This window comes from Oryctolagus cuniculus, chromosome X, assembly GCF_964237555.1.
Source record: "Oryctolagus cuniculus chromosome X, mOryCun1.1, whole genome shotgun sequence".
NCBI lineage: Eukaryota > Metazoa > Chordata > Mammalia > Lagomorpha > Leporidae > Oryctolagus > Oryctolagus cuniculus.
Genome location: NC_091453.1, coordinates 93,616,445 through 93,640,013, shown reverse-complemented (window position 1 = coordinate 93,640,013; position 23,569 = coordinate 93,616,445). Strand labels below are relative to the sequence as shown.

At 37.8% G+C, this 23,569-nt stretch overlaps 1 long non-coding RNA gene across 2 annotated transcripts; it reads left to right on the top strand.

Annotated features, from left to right (window-relative positions):
* Window positions 1–1,310: 1,310 nt before the first annotated feature.
* LOC127484794 (uncharacterized) lies at window positions 1,311–23,147 on the top strand. Of its 2 annotated transcripts, XR_011385493.1 has the most exons (4): window positions 1,338–1,408; window positions 1,503–1,613; window positions 11,498–11,567; window positions 22,510–23,147. It is a non-coding gene; the product is annotated as an uncharacterized lncRNA (long non-coding RNA). The 2 variants fall into 2 exon arrangements; XR_007911993.2 differs by having other exon boundaries at window positions 1,311–1,613.
* Window positions 23,148–23,569: the final 422 nt, after the last annotated feature.

Sequence of the window (23,569 nt, the reverse complement as noted above, 5' to 3'; positions counted from 1 at the left end):
ATATATGGTTTTTATTATTTTACATTAGTTGATAGGTATTTTACAGGCCAGAACATGATCTGTCTTGATACATACTTCAAGTGAGTTTCAGAAGAATGTGTATTTTGCTGTTGTTTCATGAACTATTCAATGGATGTTCATTAAATCCAGTTCACTGATGGTGCTATTGAGTTTAACTATGTTATTACTGGTTTTCTCCTTACTGAATCTGCTCATTATGACAGAGGAACATTGAAATCTCCAACCATAATATTGAATTCATGTCTTTGGAAGTTTTATCAGTTTTTATCTCATGTATTTTGATGTTATATATTAAAGATATCCTTCCCTTTTTGAGAATTAACTTCTTTATCATTATGTAATGTCTACCCTTTGTCTTTGATAAACTGTCTTGTTCTACCTTGTCTAAAATAAATATGATACATCTAGTTTCTTTAAATTAATGTTAAATTTATGTTCATCATTCTTTTGCTTTTAATTTAAAATCAGGGTTTTTAAGACAACATATTATTAGGACTTATTTCTGCTCCACTCTGACAATCTTCTTTTAATTTAATGTGTTATCATTGACAGTAAAAGTCAATAATATAGTTGGATTAATATTTAAAGTAATTTTTATATTTCTGTGTGTTATCCTTGTTCTGTGTTCCTATTTTCATTTTCAATTCTTTTCCTGACTTTTGTGGTTTTAATGAGCATTTTATGATTCTATTTGCTTTCCTTCCTCAGTGCATCAATTATGCTTTCTTTTTTCAACTTTTATTAGTAATCACACCACAGTTTATAAACTAATTTACAATTACTTCAATCTACTTTAAAATAACACTATACCGGGGAAATGGGAAGCAAGATGGTGGCTGAGTTAGGCGCTCTGGCAGTCACCTCCCTAGCGAGACACTAATTTGAACCAAGTTACCCTTCATAAGAGCTATAGAAGCCAGGTGGGGATTTCAGTGCATCTTTTTGGTATGATAATAAGAAAAGTCACTTTGCAGAAAGCAAGAAGAAATGATTTGCCTGCATCACCCCATCCCTACGTCCAACGAGCACAAGCAGGAGAGAAACACTTGCCACTTGGGAGGGGAAAGGAAACAAGTCTAGGGACAGGCCCATTGTGGAAAATTTCGGTTACATTGAGCCCTCTGGCTCCTGCAGCCAGGCCTATATCTGTAGACCTAGTAGTTAGAGCTCCCACAGTCAGGTAGCTTCCACCAATTGACAGAAAGAAAAACTCCAGCCAATCAGAGAAGCCAGGAGAGGATTCTGAGGATAATGCCTTGGAACTCAGAACCCAGGCTACTGCACTCAGATCCAGTATCTGAAAAGCACAAGAGCATCTACTGTCAGGATGGTGTTCACAGACTGAGCCTCTAGAATTTCCCAGCATCAGGCAGCTGCTTGCACTCCAGTGAGTCAGACTCATTTTAGTGTGTCACTGCTGGTCTCAAGGATGGGCTGGTAAAGCCCAATACTGGGAAGATCTCAACGGTTTCTATCCCTAGGCCAGTGCCTGTGGACAGAGTATCTGGACTTGCTCTGATATCGGGGGAGAAACTGCACCTGGTGAAGTGAACTTTTTTGGTGTGTAACACCTCCAGCTTCATGCAGACCAGGTATGCAACCCCAAAGATAACACAGGACATGGGGACTGTAACAGCCAGCTGTGACTCAGTGCCTCCCCGTGTAGCTGGAAGGGCTGACTCTATCACCCCTCCTGAAACCTTGGGCATACAGGGAATAATTGCACAGCTGATTTGAGACTCAGGGCTATTCTGGTAAAACTCAGCATTGAGCAGATCTATATTTTCCATGTCCCCAGGCCTGTATCTACACACAGAGCCTCTGGACCTGGTTCTGGGCCAACTAAAATTCTGTGGTCTCAGTTGAGCAGCCTTCTATCTCAGTCAGTGTCATTCATGGCTTGTAGTTACACCATGGGCAGTGAGCTCACATGAGCATCAGACAGACCATAGCAGAGTGGGCTTTAGTCCTACTGTTCTTGGTGGGCTGTACACTCCAGGTCTGATCTATCATTATGACATTGGTGGACACAGGCCAGGGAACCTGAACCTACACGCACCCAGAAAGGTGCTTGTAGGGGCAGACTACCCTTTTTTAGACATTTCCCCATTTGCTTCTGGACAATATACCAACTGTGGATTTGGTGCAAATTTGAGTTTAGGAGTAGTGTTGGACTGAATTGGTAAAAATGTATCAACAGTGGACCAGGGCAAACTTCAACTTAGGGTGCTATCTAGTGCTGAAATAGCAAAGTATATATAGACTCAGAGAAAGTAGACAGATTAGAATTTCTAAGATGATAGCCACAAAGCCAGAAAACTATAAGTAATCCTTCAATGTGCAGATGATATCATATAACAAGAAGCCTCAAGAATTTCCAGGGAACTCTGAACTCACCAAAAGATCAAAAATGAGATTCCAGAAGTCAATCATCTACGAATTGAAATTTCCAAATGCTTGGATGAAGATTTCACAATAACTATTTTAAGGAAACACAATGAAATTCAAGAGAACATAGAAACATGATTTAATATTCTAACAGAGGTATTTGATAGATATGAAAGTAATGAAACAAAGTCAAGCAGAAATATTTCAACTGAAGAGTAACATAAGTATAATTAAAAATGTGATAGATGACATCAATAGCAGAATACATCAAACAGAAGAAAGAATCAATTAGCTTGAAGACAAACTATTTGAAAATACACAGTTGAAGGAGAAAAAACTAAGTAAAAAATCTTTATATGAACATTAGGACAACAATAAAAGAGTAAATATCCAAGTTAGCAAGGTTCCAGAGCAACTCCAGAATGCTAAAGGAGTAGAAAGTATATTCAGAGAGATAATAACAGAAAATTTCTTGAACCTAGAAAGAGATATAACTATCTAGCTGTAAGAAGTTCAAAGGTTATCAGCCATATTCAAGCTACCCCAAAACATACTTTATAGTCAAGCTCTCTAAGGTGGAAGAGGATCTCAAAGTTGCAGGAGCAAAGAAGCAAATGACAATAAATATGCCTTAATTTGCCTGACTGTGGACTTCTCTGCAGAAACCTTACAGGCCAAGAGGGAGTGGGATGAGATTTTTATAGTGCTGAAAGAAAAAAAAAATTGCCAGCCACAAATACTGTATCCAGCAAAGCTATCATTATGATATGACAGAGAGGGGTAGGTGTTTTGGTGCAGTGGGTTGAGCAGTTGCATGTGAAGCTGGCATCTTGTGTGCTCCACTCTTGATCCAGCTCTCTGGTGATGGACTTGGAAAAGAGGTGGAAGATGGCTCAAGTGCTTGGGCCTCTGCCATTCAGGAGAGAGAGAAGTGGAAGAAGCTCCTGGCTCCTGGCTTCAGCCTGGCCCACCCTTGGCTGTTGCAGCTGTTTGGGGAGTGAGCCAGTGGAGGGAAGATCGTCCCTCTCTCTTTAACTCTTCTCATCAAATAAATAAGTCTTAAAAAGATATGAGGGAGAGATAAAGACATTCCTGGACAAAGAAAAGCTAAAAGAATTTATCAGTACTAGACCTGACATCCAAGAAATGCTAAAGGGAGTTCTTGAAGTTGAAAGAGATGCTAACAAGTATGAAGAAAATATCAGAAACTTATTGGTAACAGTAACTAGACCAACAAATCCAGAATACTTCAATTTTGTAAGCATGACACATAAACTATTTATCATTAGTATGAAGAACAAAACAATTATAATTAGTACATTGAAATGTTTAGAGACAGGCAATATAAAAGCAGGTAAAATGTAACACCAAAAATTCAAGCTGTGGGGAGGAATGGAGCATGAATATAGAGTTCCTTTCTTCCTTCCTTCCTTCCTCCCTCCCTCCCTTCCTTCCTTCCTCCCTCCCTCTCTCTCTCTTTTCTTTCTTTCTTTCTTTCTTTCTTTCTTTCTTTCTTTCTTTCTTTCTTTCTTTCTTTCTTTCTTTCTTTCTTTCTTTCTTTCTTTTCCTTCCTTCCTCCCTTCCTTCCTTCCTTCCTTCCTTTCTTTCTTTCTTTCTTTCTTTCTTTCTTTCTTTCTTTCTTTCTTTCTTCCTCTTTGCTTTTATAATAATTATTAAGTTGTTATTGTTTCAAGATAGCTTGTTATAGCCAAAAAATCTTTCTGTTACTCTCATGGTAACTAAAATAGATTACAAAGGTAATAAATGAGGACTGAAAGTATACCACTAGAGAAAAATCACTTAGCCACAAATGAAGATTGTAAGAGAAGGAGAAAGAAAGAAAGGAACTATAATAAAAGCACAAGTATCAAAATGACAATAATAGGACCTTACCAATAATTACCTTAAATGACCACGAACTATGTGCCAAAACCAAACAAGGAGACACCGAAAAAGAAACTCATAGTCCAGTATCCTCAATGAACATAGATGAGAAATCCTCAACAAAATACTAACATATCAAATCCAGCAACACATTAAAACAAAGTGATCAAATCAAATTTTTTTCCAGGGAAGCAAGGATGGCTCAACATGTACAGATCAATAAATGTGATATACCACAATCAACAAAAAGAAGGGTGCAACTCATATGAACATCTCAATAGATACAGAAATGACATTTGATAAAATTAAACATGATTAAAAACTCTGAACAAATTAGGTATAGAAAGAATATACCTCAGCAGAATAAAGGTCATACGTAACACAAAAACAACTAATATCATACTAAATGGGGAAAAGCTGAAGGCTTTCTCTCTAAGATTTGGAACAAGACAAGGATGGCTACTTTCACCCCTTTAACCAACAGAGTACTGGAAACCCCAGTCAGAGCAATTAGGCCAGAGAAAGAGTGAGTGAGAAAAAGAAAGAAAGAGAGAAAGAGAGAGGGAGAGAGGAAGACAGAGAGGGAGAGGGAGAGAGAGAAAGCAAAGAAATAAAGAAAGCAAGAAAGAAAGAAAAAAGAAAAGGAAGAAGGAAAGAAGGAAGGAAGACCAAATTGGAAAGCAGAAATTCAATTTTTCACAGTTTTCAGATGACATGATTTAATATATAGAAATCCACCAAAACTCCATGGACAAGCTGTTAGACATAATAAACAAATTCAGCAAAGTTGTAGGCTACAAAGTCAACATACAAAAATCGGTAGCATTTTACTACACCAATAGAGAATCTTCTGAAAAAGAAATCTCATTTCCAAGAGCTACAAAAGGGGCCAGAACTGTGATGCAGTAGGTTAAGCCTTGGCCTGCAGTGTTGGCTTACCATATGGGTTCCAGTTTGAGTCCTGGCTGCTGCACTTCAGATCCAGCTCTCTGATAATGGCCTGGAAAAGCAGTGGAAGATGGGCCAAGTAGTTGGGCCCCTGCAGCCATGTGAGAGGTCTGGAAGAAGCTCCTGCCTCCTGGCTTTGGATCTGCCTAGCTCTGGCCTGTGGTCATTTGGGGAATGAACCAGTGGATGGAAGACCTCTCTCTCTGTTTCTCCCTCTCTTTTTTTTTTAATTTTTGACAGGCAGAGTGGACAGTGAGAGAGAGAGACAGAGAAAGGTCTTCCTTTGCCGTTGGTTCACCCTCCAATGGCCACCGCTGCCGGTGCGCTGCGGCCGGCGCACCGCGCTGATCCGAAGCCAGGAGCCAGGTGCTTCTCCTGGTCTCCCATGGGGTGCAGGGCCCAAGGACTTGGGCCATCCTCCACTGCACTCCCTGGCCACAGCAGAGGGCTGGCCTGGAAGAGGGGCAACCGGGACAGAATCCGGCGCCCTGACCGGGACTAGAATCCGGTGTGCCGGCGCCGCAAGGCGGAGGATTAGCCTAGTGAGCCGCAGCGCCGGCCATTTCTCCCTCTCTTTGTGTGTAACTCAGTCTCTTAAATAAATAAATAGGCCTTAAAATAGGTACAAAAATATACTTGGGAATACATTTAATAAAAGAAGATGCAAAATCTCCTAACAACTGTTAGTATTGATCAAAGAAGTTGAAGAGGACTTGAAGAAATGTAAAGAAGATATGGAATTCTTTGGTCTTCTTGGATGTATGGTTTGGTATCTGACATTCATTTTGGAAAATTATGAGTCATTATTGCTCCAAATATTTCTTCAATTTCTGTCTCTCTTTCTTTTCTTTCTTTTTTTTAACTTTTATTTAATGAATATAAATTTCCAAAGTACGACTTATGGATTACAATGGCTTCCCCCACATACCGTCCTTCCCACCCACAACCCTCCCCTTTCCCTCTCCCTCTCCCCTTCCATTCACATCAAGATTCATTTTCGATTATCTTAATATACAGAAGATCAGCTTAGTATACATCAAGTATGGATTTCAACAGTTTGCTCCCACACAGAAACATAAAGTGAAAAATAATAGATGATTTTTTTTAAATGATGATGAAATCAGAGCAGACCTATTGTCATGTTTAATCCCAGTGAGAGTCAAGTTGGGAATTGATAATTTCTTTTTTTTTTTTTTTACAGAGGATCAGTTTAGTATGCATTAAGTAAGGATTTCAACAGTTTGCACCCCCATAGAAACACAAAGTGAAATATATTGTTTGAGTACTCGTTATAGCATTAAATCTCAATACACAGCACATTAAGGATAGAGATCCTACATGAGGAGTAAGTGCACAGTGACTCCTGTTGTTGACTTTACCAATTGACACTCCTGTCTATGGCATCAGTAATCTCCCTATTCTCCAGTCATGAGTTTCCAAGGCTATGGAAGCCCTCTGAGTTCTCCGACTCTTATCTTGTTTAGACAAGGTCATAGTCAAAGTGGAGGTTCTCTCCTCCCTTCAGAGAAAGGTACCTCCTTCTTTGAAGACCTATTCTTTCCACTGGGATCTCACTCACAGAGATCTTTTGCCAGAGTGTCTTTGCTTTCCATGCCTGAAATACTCTCATGAGTTTTTCAGCCTGCTCCGAATGCCTTTAGGGCTGATTCTGAGGCCAGAGTGCTATTTAGGACATCTGCCATTCTATGAGTCTGCTGAGTATCTCACTTCCCATGTTGGATCACTCTCCCCTTTATTTTAAATAAAAATTTAAAGGCATTTTTCATTCATGATATGTTTTTAATCTCTGAAATTTATTCATGATTCTTTCTTAATATTCTGTTTTTCCCCTTACACTGTCTACTACTTCTTGCATGTTTACTTTATCCATTACAGTCTTTAGCATATCAGTCATCATTGTTTTATGTTTCTGGCATGAGCATTCCAATACCACTGTTTGATCTGTCTCTTCAGATTGTGGCTTTTGTCTTTTGTAGCCTTTTGTTTCTGATAGCTGAACATGATGTATAAGATAAAAGAAGTTATAAATAACCTGTTAGTAATCTGAGGATAAGGTCAGGGGAGAGGGAAAGTATACTATGGTCCCATAATTAGGTCTCAGTCTTTTAGTGAGACTGTGCCTCTGAACTGTGAAATCCTCAGGTCCTTTCTAGTCTCCTCCTTAGGTAGAACATATTGAAGAGAGTGGATTGGAGTTAAGTATTTCCTTCCCTCAGGTCATTTATGCTCTGATAAAATCCCAATAGTGTAGTCTTTGATAAAACGCTTTCACTTAATGATAGGCCTTATTAAGAACACATTTTACTAGTGTATTTCTAAACTGTTTCATTCTGCCTTCCTTCTGCCAGAAATATGGGGTAAATGGGTAAATTTTCCCTTATATTCACTCTAAGAACCTGATCAAAGTCCTGGAGAAAAAACTCAGTAAAGTGTCAGGGGTTTCACTGTGTCTGGGTCCCATTGGAGTTTTTGTATAGGAGACTTATCTACACTGAACCATTGGTAATTCATTAATTACAGTTTGATTTTCCCATCTTGGTACTGGTTCCCATGAACGTTTGAGTTTTCTGTTCTGATATATCGTGATTCTCTATATTTGCCTTTTGATTTTACCCATTTCGGGAGCAGTAGTTTGCTTTGTGACCTCACTTTTCTGAAGATCGGAAAAGATTGTTGAGCTTTTCAATTTTTTTTTTCTTTGACAGGCAGAGTGGACAGTGAGAGAGAGAGACAGAGAGAAAGGTCTTCCTTTTCTGTTGGTTTACCCCCCACAATGGCCGCTGTGGCCGGCGCGCTGCAGCCGGTGCACTGAATTGATCCGAAGCCAGGAGCCAGGTGCTTCTACTGGTCTCCCATGCGCGTGCAGGGTCCAAGCACTGGGGCCATCCTCCACTGCCCTCCTGGGCCACAGCAGAGAGCTGGCCTGGAAGAGGAGCAACAGGGACAGGATCCGGCTCCCCGAGCGGGACTAGAACCCGATGTGCCAGCACTGCAGGCAGAGGATTAGCCTATTGAGCCGCGGCACAGGCCGACTTTTGAAATTTGTTCACTTTATTTTTAACCTGTTTTTGGTGTGGAATGATGACCTCCAAGCTTCTAACATGTTGAACAAAAACTAGAAGGTGCCGTTAAGTCATCACTTTTAAACTTCATGATGATGATATGTGTTAGTTACCAATTTTATCATCTTCATGCGGATTAGGAACTATGAAGGAGAAGTGTTACATGATTTCCCCAACGTTATACAACTACTTCTCATAGAAATCGGATTTAAAACTAAGTCTGCTTAGCTTTGATGTCTGTATCCCAAAGTCTTTCTCCTTTATTATGTTAATATCATTGGCTTGGGAATAGTGCCTCAAAATAAACTACAATTGGATGTTTATTCTGACATCCTAGCCTCCCTTCAAAGCCCCATTCAAGACTTGTCTCCTCCTAGAAGCCCCCTACAGCAGTCTCCAATATCTTAATATTTATTTGATGTGTTAAACTCAATAATGCTCCCTCCCCAATTCGAAGCCCTGGAAACTATGAATATGTTAGGTTGAATAGTCAGGTGACATTATGATTGCAATGGAATAAAGGGCATTAATCAACAGACCATAAAATAGAGAGAATAACCACGTGGTCCTAATGTAACTGCAAAGGTCCTTAAATGTAGAACAGAGGATCATGTGGGTGGAAGAGGTGGCTGTGGAAGAAAGGCATGTGATTATCACATTTCTGACTTTAAAAGATGGAGGTAAGTGCCATGAACTAAGTGTGGGGAGCAACTCGGACTAGACTGTTACTGGAATTAAGACTTATCCTATGCATCTGCTCTCCCACAATATGGCGCTGGGAGAGGAGGAAATAGCTTCTACACAGCTGCCTCCAGTTCAACCAATAAACAGCAGGACCTGCTCCTGATTGGAGGAGAGCAGCGTACTCAGCATGTGGGTAGCACAGTTGGGATTGGTGGAAGAGGACTATAAAGGAGGAGAGAGACAACATGCACCAGGAACATCTATCTGAAGGAACACCTGTGCAGCCCCCGAGAGAGCCGGCCGGCGGTGTGCCGCTCCCCCGCGGAAGTGGGGAAAGTGGCTAGGGGGAACCGCCCTTCCACGGAGGTGGAAGGGTCGGTAGCCAACCCGGGAAGAACCAGCAGCAAACCCGGGAAGGGCCGAGAAGACAAAAGAACAGTGCAGGGTCCTGTGTCATTCCTCCGGGAAGAGGGGGAGCGACACTAAGGATTGTGGGTGAGCTCTAGAAGCAGGAAAAAGCAAAGCAATGGATTCTCCACACGGGGATGAATGAACTAACACCTTGACTTCAGCCTAGTGGAACTGTGTTGAAATTCCAACCTACAAAACTGTGAGATAATAAATTGGAGTTTCTTTAAACCACTAAGTTTTTGGTAATTTGTTAGAGCAACAATAAGAATCTAATACACTTAATCCTTTCAAATTCCTGTTATGCAGCACTGATCATCTTTACTATACATTCAGCAAGTCTTTAGTAGGGCAGACTTGCACTGATATCCACTTTTTAAAGTATTTTCTCCCCAAAACCAGAGGGTATATTCATAGAGATCAGGGACATACTTCAGGTTTTGATATCCACTGAATTGAGTACATTATTTTTGCACAAAAATCATTCAATACTGATGGTGGTGGCTTCTTTCAAAAGAAAAGGATGCTGTTATTTTCCTTCTAAGCAAATACTTTGCCCCTGTCAATTGCTAGACTATGTGAAAGGTCATTAAACCACAGATTCTTTTCCATGTTTTCTATATCTAGAAAAGTTAAGACTGCTTTTTCTGAGTTTATGATTTCAGATAGATGAGTAATGTTTGCACCTTCCCTTTCTCTTAGTTCTATTAGAGATCAGTTATTTTAAAAATCAACATAATATGAAAAAAGTCCACCTACTTTCCAGTTATTAAAGCAGAAGCTATGTTTTTAGATATTTTGCCAAACTTCAACTGAAAATTGGCTCACTTAAAAAATGCAATTTTTCTGGTTGCCAGGTGATTATTTTTTTAAATGTTGAATACTATCTTTGGGGGATATTTTGAATTAAGAGAGAGAGAGACTTGTTTAAATAACATAATCACTAAGCATAACCAGTAATTACTTATCAGGGTTTTATTTAAGTTTCTTTTATAATGCTGATTTCCAATGCAATTTAATCTGGAGTTGCTATGATGTTAACTATCTCATAATAACTTCAATGAAAGTCTGCAGAGACCTAGTTATGATGCTGTTATAATGAGAAATTAGAAGAGAAAATGCATAAGGACACAAATTCAAAAGGGATCCATTATGATGCCAATTTGATGTCACAGAGAATATGATGGCAGAACTGTTACAGTGCAATCTTTGCAGAACCCACATTGAGGGATGTGATTGTAAAGAGATGCCAATACATATTGTAGCACATATGTGGGAGTTATATCAAGTTCTGAAAAAAATCCAATAGCGGCTCATATATCAATACATCAGCACAAAAATGCTGAGGGCAGGCTCACTCTGGTGACATTCGTAAGCATCAGTGAAGAGCGGTGTGTGAGCTCACCAACAGTGATATCAAGCTCAAATAGTCACTTGCATAGCGGCTGACAAATCTTTCATATAACATATCTGTTCAACACAGACAACATATGAAGGATTTGTGACCTTCCCCTCAAGTTTAAAAATCAAAATATCAGTTAAGCATAAACTTCATGAGTTGCTGCCTCTGTCGCATCTTGTCAATTCCTTCTACTTCCAAGGTATGGCTAATTTACAAGTTAATTTAAAAAAAAAGAAAAATGTTTTATTTCAATATTTTAAAAGCATATTGGCATGGGAGGAAGGAGGTTCATAATCACAATACACTTCTTTAAAAAGGCCCATGAACTTCCTGAAATTGTGTATAAGATTTTGTTTGAAAATAATATAGACACTTGGCAATGGTGGCGGTAAGCCTCCTGGTATCCTTTATGAGATTCTCAGTCTCTGATCCAGACAAGTTTAATGTAACAGTATGTAATATCTCATGCATATAATAACTCTTGGAGGTCTAGAGAAGTAAGTATCGTTATTTATGTGCAGATATCTAAAAGGAGAGATAATTAAAGTAACTAGAGAATGCTAAGGTAAGAGCAGACTAAAATAATAGCATTCCATGTTTTATTTATGAATGCTGTATCAGAATCTTCATAAAACTATGGAATATGAATTATCTTAAAATACCCTTTGGTTTGCTGTAGGGATTGAAGATACAAGCAAGGTCATGGATGGCCAGAGGAACCAGGGAGAATAACAGGGAAACAAGGCCAGGTAGGCAACAAAGATCAAGAATTTATAAATAGCATAGGTTGGAGTACTATACATCAATGTAAACAGTTGGTAGTTAAAACATCCATAAGAGGTGAAGTAGCAGAGTGGAATTAATGATCAAATAGTCATGCAAAAAGAAAATAAGAGGCCTCGATGAATTGAGGGGGAAAGAATATGTCAGGCCAGCACAATACTACTAGTTGTAGCACTGACCAGAAAGAATAACTACTGTTATGGAACTCTGGCTCTCTACACACATGATCTCTACTGATTCCATCCTTCCACGCAGCTTTTACATTGATTTTAGAGATAAGGAAATGGAGCTCCCAAAGCAACATTCAATAGATTAGGATATTCCATAGATTGGGTAGCTTAAACAGCAGAAATTTATTTCTCAGAATTTATTTTTTCAGAAGGCTTGGAGCACCAAGATCAAGGTGCTGGCTTGACTTGGTTCCTATGGAGGGTTCTCCTCTTGGCTTTCCAGAGTTACCTCTTCACTATGTCCTCACATGGTTGTTCCTTGTTGTGTGAACATGGAGAGCAATTTCTCTCTCTTTCTCTCTTCCTCTTAGAAGACCGCTAATCTCATCATTAGGGCCCCATCCTCATGACCTTATCTAACCCTAATTACCTCCCCAAATGCCTATCTCTTAATATCATTCTGTGAATTTGGGGAGGACACAAACATTCAGAGACCAAGTTCATGTAGCTGGTAAGGGAGTTTTCTATCCTGAGATGTCTCTCTTTCTGCTTTAGCATGTCACCCTCTAGTTCCTTGCTTCTAATAAAAGTTTCAGTTTTTGATGTTCATTCTTATGTTGCTTGACCCTCTGCTACATTTTACATACTTAGCTTTTCTATCATTCAATTGGTACCTGCAAGCAACTAAATGTTTTTGTCCCCATCTCCCATACTCCCCTCCCCACATTCATATGTTCAAATCCTAATCCCCAAGGTGTTGGTATTATGAGATGGGGCCTTTGGAATGTAGTTAGAATGTGAGGATGGAATGCTCATAAATGAGATTAGTGTCCTTATAAGAAGAAATGTCAGAATATTTTCTCCACTTCTTTCAGCCATGTGAGGACACAATGAGAAGTTGTTAGCCTATACCCCAGAAGAGGCCTTTCTCCAGAACTTGTCCATGCTGGCACCCTGAACTTAATGCTTCTAGCATCCTGAACTGTGAGAAATAAATTTCTTTCCTTTATAAGTTATACAATCAATGCTACTTGGTTATAGTAATCTAAACTCATTAAGACAGTATTCTTTGAACATGTGCCAAACTCTAGACTATATATTTTAGAGTTACCACAATGACTAAGACACAGTTTATAACCACAAATAGATTGTTATTTAAAGGAGAATAGGGGAAAACTGTAAGGGAATACAAATATTACAAGAAATAGGATCCAAAGTGCAATGGGAACATTTCTTGTGATCAAGCAACTCATTTTATGCCAAATTAAATGTAGCTGTGGGTTCATGTTCATATCATTTCTGGTGTTAATTGTGTTTGCCACTATCCTACCACAGTTGAGATGGTAGAACAATGGAATGACCCTTTGCAGATTCAATTATAATACCATCTATGTAACAATACCCTGTGGAGTGAGGATGACATTATCTGTGATGTAAATTCTGCTATACATCAGTGACCAATAGCTTGTCTTATTTCTCCCGTAGCTGAAATCTACAGGTTCAGAAAACAAATTTCCTCTAATTATTTACTAGCAAAGGTACTGCTTACTTCCCTGATAATTTTGGGCCTCCTTGGTCTAGAGGTCTTATTCCCAAGGGAGTAATGCTTCCACCCAGGGACTCAGCAATGTTTCCATTAAACTAGAAATTGAGACTGCCTTCTGTTCCTTTTGTGCTTCTTGTTTCAGTGGTTCTATAGTGAAAAAGTGATTACTGTGCTAGCCAGAGTGATAGGTCCTGATTATAAAGGAGGGGACTTTAGGTTGCTCTTTCAGAGTAGATGGCTGAGGAGGAATATGTCTGATATGCAGCATAGCCACTATTACACACTTATTTTAAATGTTAACAAAAACCTAAAAGAACTCAATGCATACTGGACTGCTAATGGCCCAGACCTTTCAAGAATAAAGATTTGGATCACACACTCCTCTAGGCAAGCACCAGTCAAGGCGCTTGTTGAAGACAAAAGGAACATGCCATGTAATGGATGTAGGAAGTTATAAATACTTCCTATGATCATACGACCAGTTGCAGAAAGGAGAGCTTTTATAATTATGAGTATTTCTAGTTTTGATACGAACATATTTGTGCATATATTCATTAATTTTTTATTATTCTCCTATTCCTATAACATCTAACTGAGTGCGTGGTAATAATTAACCTTAGATCTCAATATTTAAGTACAGGACATCAAAGTCACAGGGGGTGTTATGGGCTGAATTGGTCCACTCCACAAATTCATATGTTGAAGTGCAAATCCCCAGCAGCTCAGAACATGATTGTATTTGAAGATAGGAGCTTTAAAGAGGTTATTGAGTTAAAAGGAGGCCTTTAGAGTGGGTCTTAATCCAATCTGACTGATGTCATTATAAAAAACAGGAAATTGGGGCAAAAAAAGATATCATGACTGCACATGCACACAGGAAAGGCCATATGAGGACACAGCAAGAAGGCAGATGTCTGCAAGCCAAGGAGAAAGACCTCACAAGAAACCAAATCTGCCAACACCTTGATCTTGGATTTCTAGACTTCAGAACTGAGAAAATACATCTCTGTTGTTTAAACCATGCCATCTGGTACTTTGTTATGGCAATCCTAGCAAATGAATATAAGAAATATGATTGAGTTAAAAGAGGATTGAATCGAGCATTACCCAAAATTGCATAAGTATCCTCTTTTGGTTAATGTGTTTTAGTGGTACAAAGGATAGCTGAATAATGTTGAAATTGTCTTTATATGAAAGACACATATCATTAACAGAGTTATGTATGAGTGCCAAATTCACAAAGCCCAGAGTTTGATATTTTGTACTGTACCAATGAGGAACTCCACTTTCTAGAATTCCTTCCTCTTTTTGGTTTCAAACTGATATTAACCTCTGTGAAAAATCTCGTGAGACACAGAAGGTGGAAATAAAGCAGCAGCCATTATGCTCTACAGGCTGATGTAGGTCTTGGTGTCCAGAAACCGCTGCAATGCATGCCTATTGCTGATGTGCTGATTGTTCACTAAGAGCAGCAGTCAGGCATGCAGCTACTGCAGCTCCTGGCAGGCCTCCTTCAGCTTCTTTGAGTCTCATGGTATGTGTGGATTCATGGTAAATGTTACCTGCTTTCTCTGTAGATCACCTGCATTGATGGAATCCAATGCAATGCTAGGCAAGCATGAGTTGGGTTTTTCTTTATGGGTTGCAGTCTTCCATGACTCTGTGTTGCTTCTGGTTACGCGTTTCTATTTAAATACTGGCCTGCTGACTCTTAATGACTTTGCCTCCGCTACCAGGTGCAGAAGCAGCAACTTTCATTGTCTTCTCATCAGCCAGCATGACTGAATGAGAACTGAAAGCTATCATAAATTCCTTATTTCATATAACGCAGGGAAGTTCTGATTCTCTGATCAAATCCTAAATTCTGTAGTCTACTTAGTTGCTCAGCCTCTTAACAGCTCCCTGCTGTTAGGCTTTTCCATGTGCGTGTCTGTGTCTGTGTCACTTACAATCTGGTGGGTATCTCAAGGGGAGAATCTGCTTGAACTGTTAGGCTTACTTCTCTCCTCTTCCATGTTCATTGAGATTGTTTCCAGTCATCTCTTGGCTGCTTTAATAGTTGTGAACTCCCTTCTTTTCTCTCTGGATCATGCCATAATTACCTGTCCAAACACTCTGACTGTTAGCAACCACTTTTACACAACTGTTTAACTTATCACCCTCTCTGTTCACGTTCATTGGTGAGCCCTTGAGAGAAAGGCAAGGTAAAATGTTTAGCTTATATAGGTATATTAACATTTCTAGTTGTTCTCGTTCTCCTTTTCTTTCAAGATATTGCACACAGTATTTATCCTGTCAAACTTTCTTTGACAGCTGCCCTTCTCAATATCCAGGCAGCTCTGTTATTGATTTATCAGTAAAACTTTGCAAACGGCTCTTAGACACTTATCTCCCTCTACTATTATTATCAGTTATAATTTCCATATTCTGTATTGGAATGTGAGTTGCTTAAAGGGAAAAACTGCATCTGATTCAACTTGCATCCTTGATCCCATGTGTAATGTCTGGCACACAGTGAGAGCTCTATGTTCACTGAAGGAGTGGGTGAGTCATATATAAATGGTCTATAAATGCTTGCTCACTGACTGTAGAAGTTCAGAATTTTCTGTCCTTTTATTGACATTTGATATACATTGTTTTAAAATATGTTAGTACTTGAGGGAGTCAGCAGCTAAAACTATTCACTTTCATCTGCCTATTTAGTACCTGTTGATTCCATGGTAGTTTATACAGTTTTATAATAAATCAATATAACATTTATTCTAAAAGAATAAATCATAGGAAAGCAAGAATAAAATAATAATTCTTATGTTGAATTATTCTTTTAATGAAAACACAAAAAGGAATGCAATCAACTTTGAGAATTATTGAGAATAAAATAATCATAGGTATCATCTCATCATTCCTTCTTTTATGAGGTTTCTTGTTCCATATTCCATCTTCTGACTGTCTGCCTCCCCAGAGTGCCAGATGGAGTTATCTATTCATGTTAACTGTGAGAATGAACAATTCAGTCAATCATTTGGAATCTTTATCTAACCAACACAAAGCATCTGGATATTTAGAAACATCTAGATGATCGACTGCATTTTTCACTTTGCATCCAGATGTTTTGGTTGTCATATAGACACAGTCTATTGCTCACAAAAATGGAGTCTTGGTATAAATATTAACACAAGATCTTTTCTTAAAGAGTTATGAATTGCATTACACTCATTTTCTTATGATTAAATTTCAATTTATGTGTGTGAGTAGCATTGGCCAAACATTAGAAAACAAAAACCACACTGTGCACACTATGCACAAAAAAATCCAACTTATTGAACATATATAGTCAGGAAAGAAAATGTTGTTTCCTGAGAAATTGTTCATAAAACAGACTATGTATTTGCAACTTTATGTCCCTGTCACATATACATGGCCACATACTGAGCTTGTTCTCCAAATAGATGATAACAGTAGGGATACAACATTTACTATAAAGAAGAGATCATCAAACGGGTGCAACACAGCTACAACTTAAAACAGAAAGGATCTGTAAAAATCATGGGTTCATGGCAAAAATGTTAGCACATTGTTGGAAAATTACACTCAGTTTTTAGTTTAGCAAGTGAAAAGAATGAAATATCATTCATGGAAAACCTTTGAGGTATTCATGAAGCCAGTGACTTGCACAAATCAGCATGATGTTTGTACTTAATACATGTAAATTTATAAGAGCAACAACCTTTCCAATTTATTTTTTAGTTCTTGGAACCAATCACATAACCTGTGATAAATCTAATTTCCAACTTTGTAACCTTTCCTGGGATTTACTTACTGTTAAAGTACTTACAGTAAGGCTGACCAAATCTGTCATACAGGCAGTAGTAATAGCTGTATATAATGAAGTCCACTCATTCAAGTGTCTAGGTATATAAATTCAACCTTAATCATATGAAAAATGATCTCATAATTTACACTGTGTGCGCAGTATACCATTTTAGATTAATTTCATAATTTTACAATGTTTAAAGGTCCTTTGTTCTCTGTGATTATGTATCTACCTAGTAAAATTCTATAACATATGACTTTGTTCTACAAACCATTAATTTATAATCATTTTACATATGTCAGTTCTGATAATTATGGTGCTGAACCAATCTGTATAAGTTGACAGTAGTTTGGCAGAACCAGCCACTTTTTATTATTATTATTTACATGGTAATTTCAGCTCTGTTTGTGTTTTCACTGCATTCACAATTATCCTCGGGTTGTTTTCATACTGTGGAATAAAAATGGTTACTCTTACTTGATCTGTTCAATACCAGTGATTCTAATGTGATTTTTTTAACAACTTAATTTTTTAAGTTAGAAAATATTTTTCTCACTGGATGGGAAGTATTAAATTTTCTTGGGGCTGAAGTCATATAAACCACTTTCAATTATATTATATCATTTAATCAACTTTGGTCATCCTCTTTTAAATTATGTTTTATAAGAGTCTCCCCACTAGAATTTTACTGGAAATCCTCAGTTAAGATGGATTTTGAGATACCAAACAAAATAAGAAAAACACAAGCACAAAAGCTGTTTGCCTTATTATTTTCCTACAAGTTCACATCCCACTGTTGAAATAATTCATGCATTTTAATGTTCATCATTACCTAAAGCACATTTTTATGTGTCAGGTTATTACTGATTATTATTTATATAACACAGTTTACTGAATTCAGGCGGAAGTGGAAAGCTTTATAGGCTGAATGCATAATTATATTTTGGTTAGACTAGATGATGAATTATTTTACATGTGTAGTTGTCATACACAGTAGTGAAAATTAGATGTGAGTTAGTCCTCCAGGGGTGAAAACTTCCTCTAAACCTTCCAAATTTAGATTATAAATTATAAGTGTAAGTAGGTTGGGTGTGGTTTCCTCATTTGTAGGGAAAGATGGATCTTGATGCCTCCAAATCCACAAGAACTAATAATATTTTAGAATTTTTCTCAGAATAATCAAAGCAAGAGACAAATCACAATAGTCAATTCAGCTACTTGATTTCAAGTAAACAAAATAAGTGCTCTCAATATATTTTAATTTTTATTTTCAAGTGGTTCTGTTGGAATTATGGAAATACTCTTAGGGCCACATTATTCAGAGGATTCTATTGTATGGATGTATATCTTAAACACACACACACACACATACACAAATCCATCTGCTACTCAAAGGCACACTGGATCAGTTTACTCAAGACTGAATATGTCAAATAATGGCCGACTCTGTCCTACTTTCTACTGCTAGGTCTCAAGCTGATGTATTGCGCTGCCACGGTAGTATGTGCATCATGACCCAGCCCACAGACATCTTGGTTACACTAGTCGTTAGCAAAGTACTTCATGATCTTTATGTTTAAATGGTGCTGGACAGCTCAGGCTTCACTATCATCACAGGAAGCATCTTCTTCCTACTCTTTTCATGACCTTGGATGATAAAAGGACATAAAGGGGAGTCTAACAACCTTCTGCATCTAAAAGGAAATGACATCTTTAAAAAATGATCTCATTTCTTTCTGTAGAAAATAGAGTCATTATCCTCCCTTCTCCTCCCTTCAGCTGCAGCCATTTTCTGCCCTCCAATATGTGAGGCCACCCATGACATGTAAAATTTAGTGCAAGTAAATTCAGCTCACTCAAGGAATGACCACAGGAAAGCAAAGAAAAGCAAGGAAGCTGAACATGTGCACTGTCTGTTGGTGCATCAAAGCTAAAGCAAGCAGGAGAAAGGACATCAGCCATAGTGCATTTCCACACAAGTGACAGTGAGGAGTGAGAACTGCCAGGATTCAGAGGAAAGAGGAAAAAGTGAGGTGATTTGGACTTTTAAGCAACAATCCACCCAGGGAAATGTGGCTATTAAAGTTAACTCTTGGATAAACAAAGAAGATGGAAATTACTCCGGAATTAATCGGATTTAATTTAATTTGAGAGCAAGCCTGGTTGTGGGGTAGAGCACTTGTCTAGCAATCAGGCGTCTTGAATCTGCAACTCTGCTACCAACTCCAGTAAATTGCTTTGCCACTTAGTCCTTCAGAGATAGTAGTAACTGTCCCTAGTATTGTTCTCAATGGTGTTTTCAAGATGTGTGATAATGTCCATAAAAGGTTTGAAACTCTACAGAGGAAAGCTCTGAGTTTAAATATTTGATCCATTTGTAATTAAATATCCATTTTACAAATATTTATGAGCTGTTACTAAACATATAGCACTGTGTTAGGGGTTATGGAGAGATAGAAATGAGTAAGTCAAAACTAATTTATTCCTGTAGCTAATAATTGAGTAGCAAGGATGCTCACAAATAAAAAAATAGCTGTTACTTAGACAATATGAGACACACACAATTAGAACAAAATAGTCTTCTGGCAGCCCATGCAGGGAAATAATCACTTCTTGCCAAAGGGAAATGGGAAAGATTTTACAGAGAAAGGGAACTTTGTGTGAACATTGAAGGTTTTCTATGATATAAAAAATCAAAGATATGAGAAGGGTCTTTCAGGAGTAGAAGAAAGTATAGGCAGAAAAAGTATCTGATTTGAGGGGTGCCAAGTAGTCTCTTTTTGGTCATAGCATAAGATATACGCAGAGAAGTAGTTGAGGATAAAGTTAGAAAATGGAAGTTAAGTTCAGACATGAAGAGCTTACATACTATTCAAAAGAATTTGAGCTTCATTTGATATGGAGAAGTGTCATATGTCTTCTCGTGTTCAGTAAATGGCTAGCTAGAGCTTTACTCTTGTAACTCTGAATAGATTAGAGTGAGGACACTTTGGACTAACGTGTCTAAGGTATTCAAATAAATTCAAGTGTGAAGTATTAGAAATTTGTTTAGGAGGGTGGCAGTGAGATATTTGAGAGACAGAATCTTAAGAAATTCAGACTGACTAGTTGTCAGTGAGAGTGAGGATTTTAAGGATGGGAAAGCGAGGATTTTAAGGATGACTGCAGATTTATGAATGTAGGAGATTGGAAAATTTAAATAAGGAAGTAGAGACAGTCTGATGATAACAATAACACGCCAACTTTTGGATATGTTGAGTTTCATATCAGAACATTTGTCTAGGTGAAAATATTGAAATGTTCAGTCAGTATTTGGAACTATGGAGTAGGGAGATAAAGAGGGAAGTTGTTTCTAAAGATACAGTTGAGGAAAATCATTTGAACACAGATGATATTTGAAGTCATGCACATGAATGAAATCATTATAGTGAATATTATTGACAGAGAGTTGAAGAAAACCAAAGACAGACCCTTAAGTAATAGGTACAAACTAAGAAACAGAAAAAAGAAATTAAGTCAACAAGAGAAAGACATATGGTCAAAACAATAGGGGTAGCCAGAATGCCTAGGAATCTTAGAAGCCAAGAGAGCAGACAATTTCAGTGAAGAGAGGTCTGTGAGGGGCACGCGCCATGGCTCACTTGGTTAATCCTCCGCCTGTGGCGCCAGCATCCCATATGGACACTGGGTTCTAGTCCCGGTTGCTCCTCTTCCAGTCCAGCTCTCTGCTGTGGCCCCAGAGGGCAGTGGAGGATGGCCCAGGTGCTTGGGTCCCTGCACCAGCATGGGAGACCAGGAAGAGGCACCTGGCTCCTGACTTCAGATAAGCATAGCTCTGGCCGTGGCAGCCATTTGAGGGGTGAACCAATGGAAGGAAGACCTTTCTCTGTTTCTCCCTCTCACTGTCTAATCAAATAAAAAAAAATTAAAAAATTAAAAAAAGAGAGGTCTGTGTGATGAATTGTACTAAATGTTAAGGAGAGGCCAAGCTGAGTGAAGGCTACGAAAAGACTGAATTTCAGGAGGTATGAGGCCATTAGTGACCTTTGGGAAGCAGTTCCCATGGAGGGGTGAGGAGAAGCTGCTTGACTGCACGTGGTTTGGAAAGTGGGTGGTGACACGTAGAAGTGACTGCAGGTTCTATTTTTTGAGATGGTTGGTGGTGAAAAAAGGCTAGATATAGTACATCCATTTCAGTGCATAGCAATTTACAGGAAATATTTTTGTTAGTTAACATTTCTGTTTGTCTTCCTTTTTTTGATCTCTCCTAGACCAGAATATTATTAGTTAGTATAGGAAAAAACTAACGAAGGCACTAAACAATGAAATAATGGTACCAAAAGAGAACAGAGGAGAAGACAGAGGGATTGGTCGTGGAAGGGAAGCAGAAGACATTTTCCTCACAGACAAAACAAAAGGAAAAGCTAAAGAAGGGTAAATACAGAGAAACATTGGAATGCAGAGGGAGATGTCCAGAGAATTAAAGCAGAACGATCTTTTCCCCAATAAAGTTAAGAAATTAAATTATTTACTAAATGAGGTGGTAGAATTGAGCCACAAGCTTAAGGAAAAGGGAAATGATTTAGACTAACTGTTGCAGAGATTACAGAATGGCATCAAGAAAACATAAATGGTTGAATTTCTGAGCAATGACCAGGGACAAAGTGACAAATCTATTAAATTTCTTGAATTTTTTTTCAATAACTCTGAGTAGCTTGTTTAATAAGAGTGTGGAGAAAACAAACATTGGGGATTTATTCAGAGTTTAAGATAGGGTATGTGGCAAATATGCAAAACCCAATGTGGCTATGAATTCATATACATCATGAAAAATATTATTCAAATGCTCGAACATTTTTCTGATGCTTCTAGAATAGATAAGGGAGTGAGTAAAATGAAAAGTGAAGTATTACCTGAGAAAATAGGAAAATTTTGAAGGATATTTAGTCATAATCATAGTGAAGTGTTAGTAAATATAAGGAAGTGAAATATAAGGAGGTTTTATTATAAAAAGTATTGCACAGGCCAGTACTTAGACGTCACAAAATTCAAAACTATGACTGGTTACAAACTTTTGCTGACTTCATAAATGACTGATTTGTCATGAATTTAATATGTATTAACATTATTATTGCCCATTAAAAACCGGATTGTTGAGACAAAAGTCCAAGTTTTTAACTTATATCAATGACATTATAAATCCAAAAAGGATACTAAGGAAAATAATGGTGTTGAGGCAGAAAGGAAGGCTTACAATGTGCCAAGTATTGCACTAGGTTTTATATATAATATATATTATTCTATTTATTTCTCCCTACTGTCCTATGAGATTATCATATTGTGATTTCCCCATTTCTCTCCCTTCCTTTTTGTTAAAGAATTTAGGCAACTTGACCAAAGATCTATAGCTGTTGGATAGATGGCGAATAAGTGAAACAATTTTGAGCAAGAAGAACAAGCCTGGAGGCATCATATATCTGGATTTCAGAGTATATCCCCATCTACAGTAATCAAAACAGTGTAATATTGGCATTAATACAGATAGACCAATGGAACAGAATAGAGAGCTAAAAAGTAAACCCATGAATATACTACAACCAAGAATGTACAGTGGGGAAAGGATAGTCTCTTCAATAAATGGCATTAGAAAAATTGAATATTTACATCCAAAAGATTGAAACTGCGTCCTTATGTCATACACAAAAATTAAAGCAAAATGGATTAGACTTGAATGTAAGATCTGAAACCATCAAACTCCTAGAGGAAAACATGAGAAAACTTTCTTGACATTTGTCTTAGCAAGGAGTTTTGAACTATAACACTAAAATCCTAGGCAAAAATGTTAATAGCCAAAAATAAAAACACAATTAAAACTACGCAAGGATCCAAATAGACATTTCTCCAACAGAGACATGCACATATCAATAGGTACATGAACAAATGTGCAACATCACCAACCATGAGGTAAATGCAACTCAAAACCACAATGAGTTATCACCTCACATCTGTTAGGATGATACACACACACACACACACACATTCTTAACACATACACACCAAAGAAACAAAAGCCCAAGGGACATAAGGAAACTTAAGAACTTTTGGAGATGATATTATGTTTATTACTTATTTATATTATGTTTATTACTTATATATTATTTATTGGTGACAGTAATAATGACTATATATCCAAACTCATCAAATTATGTGTAGCTTTTTTGCATAATAAAAGATATTTTTGTATAATAAAAGATAAGCATAAAATAAAAAGATTAGTAATTGAAGTTAAGTAACTTGACCAAAGTCCAAAATGAGTGTACAATGAAATTTGAGGCCAGGTTGGAATTTATGTCATTCTGTAGTTACTGGGTCATATTTTCTCAAATAATTCTCATAAGACCATGATAGTGTCTGTCCTCAATGTACCTGGTTAATACA